Raw genomic sequence first — 2,500 nt, 5'->3', positions numbered from 1 at the left:
GGGGCTGGCTAGCTTTTCCATAAATGCTTACAAAATCAGACCTTTTTCGTGGCGGTTCATTTGCTTTTAGCAGCAGTGCTGTCACACGAAATCATGACACCACTAGTCCTTTTCCTCAGTTTGTGCTGCATGATGCCCTTTGCAGCCTGCGAATATGTTCGCGGGTGTTACTACACCAACTGGTCTCAGTACCGTCCAAAAGGGGGAACCTTCTGGCCTGAGGACATCGATCCTTCCCTTTGCACTCACATTCTCTTTTCGTTCGCAAAAGTCAGTCGAACGACGCACCAATTGGAGATCTACGAAGAAAACGACCATGACTTGTACAACAGAATTAATGCCCTGAAAAAGGTGAACCCAAAGCTGAAGACCCAGATCGCTGTGGGAGGATGGACTCACGAAGAAAAGGACAGCCCGTTTTCCAAAATGGTTGCCACAAAAGGGAAAAGAGCTATATTCATAAAATCGACAATAGATACTCTAAGAAAGTTTGGCTTCGATGGTTTGGATTTAGATTGGGAATATCCGGGCATGCGTGGCGGCTCCCCCAAGAGCGACAAAGGGCGCTTCACTCTCCTCTGCCGAGAGCTGAGAGAAGCGTATGAAGCAGAAGCAAAAACATCAGGAAAGGAGCGTCTGCTTCTGACTGCAGCAGTGGCAGCTGGTCTCTGGACCATAAAGGGTGCCTATGATATCGCTGACATTGCCAAACCACTTGACTGGATCAACTTGATGACGTACGATTTGCACGGTACTTGGGAATACAAAACTGGACATCACACTGCCATGGGACCAGACGGAGACAAGTTGACTCTCCCATTTGCGGTTTGGTACTGGATGAACAACAGGGACACCTGGGAGAAACCAGGCATCAGAAAAGGAATGCCAGCCAACAAGATCGTTCTTGGTTTGGGAACATACGGTCGCGCCTTTGGCCTGGCAAGTCCATCACAAAATGGTCTCGACGCTGCTCGGGATTATCAGTACACTCCAAAAGGAGACTACACAGGTGCTGAAGGCTTTCTTGCATATTACGAGATATGCAACAGAGGACTGACTATAATTGAAGATAACAAGGCTATGGCACCATACGGTTACAAAGGAAAGGATTGGGTGGGGTTTGACAATCCGAAGAGCTTAATCTACAAGATTGACCACGTGGTAAAAAAGAACTCTCTTCGTGGTGTCATGTTCTGGGCCATCGATTTGGACGACTTTTCGGGCAAGCACTGTGGACAAGGTAAGTATCCGCTCATGAATGCTGTGAAGCAATACCTTACTTCTGGAATACAACCTCCTGTTGAAACCCCTTCAGTTAGCAGCCCTCCTACTCCTGTTATAACCACTACGACTCAAATGCCTTCACCTTCAGCCGAAATCACCCGCCCTACAACGCCAGCAGTAACGACATCAACTACTGGGGGAGGAGAGGGAATCGGCGGCACCTGTGTTGCTGTGGGCGCCTGGGTCGGCAATGCTAACATGGATGCCTGGTGTGTGTCAAATTGTGCGCGTGGCAATTGCCCATCCAACTTCTGTAAATGCACCTAAAAATATTGAGCATTGTACGAATTTCTCACAAATTGCTATGTAGCAAACAACCTTACACTGATTAATAAACATGATTACCCTGCAGGTTGAGATGTTGCGTTTCTGGACTTTTTAATGCAGTTTGTGGGAGTAATACTTTTTTGCTTGTTTATTTAAATTTAAAAAATTATTCCTGGTAGTGCATTGATCGGGTTGAAGCTAGCAGGTATGTTTTTTTTACTGATTCAAAGTCGAGAACCTTTACTGTGATTTAAAAGACAAAGAGGCTTATAGGATGGTTAATTTAGGCCTACACTTGATAGGCTATTTTACAGTTGTTTGCTCAACGACCTAGCTTGTGAATGGCTGCGAGGCTGCCGGTGACCTTGTATTGATATAGCCCCTACCGCTTTTATCATGTAAATTGTGTTGTTGTAATTCTAATAAGTCCAGATTAACATTACAAAAGCACGAAAGTTTGTATCAGAACAGGATGACCAACCGCCTCGCTTCCATACTTAGGCCAGGTAACTTAGCTACAACTGTAAAATGGTCTATTGTCTCATTGAAAGCGTCCCGAGTATTTATTTGCCATTGCTTTTGCCTTCCTCTTTTTCTTTTTACTCGGCTTTTCCAAGGGTAACGCTCCAGGTTAAATTTCGGCCTCGTTGTTTTTGCGTTCAGTCACAAATCCCACTCAAGCTTGTAAAGCGCATGCGCAAATTTAACCAAAGCGTATACGTGGCATGGTTGTCCAATGGCTGATTCTTCTTTTATAGCGCATGATCGAAGTTTAAGCCAACTTACATGTGACGTATATACGTGAAACTGAAGAAAATGATGTCATTGAACGTAAGCACGAACATAGTGTCTAATACGCTCCAAGAGTCCATCAGCCACAAGTAAAATTTACCCAAATTGGCCCAGTCCCCAGCAGCTTCAGAAAAGTCACCTTATCTATTTTTAAGGT

General features: G+C 44.9%; 1 pseudogene; it reads left to right on the top strand.

Moving 5' to 3' along the window:
• Positions 1–36: 36 nt before the first annotated feature.
• LOC138026888 (chitinase-3-like protein 1 pseudogene) lies at positions 37–1,638 on the top strand (annotated as a pseudogene).
• Positions 1,639–2,500: the final 862 nt, after the last annotated feature.

Source organism: Montipora capricornis, chromosome 12 (assembly GCF_036669925.1).
Source record: "Montipora capricornis isolate CH-2021 chromosome 12, ASM3666992v2, whole genome shotgun sequence".
In the NCBI taxonomy this organism is placed as follows: Eukaryota; Metazoa; Cnidaria; class Anthozoa; order Scleractinia; family Acroporidae; genus Montipora; species Montipora capricornis.
Note: the sequence above shows the minus strand (reverse complement) of the source record. Positions and strands in the feature narration are given on the sequence as shown.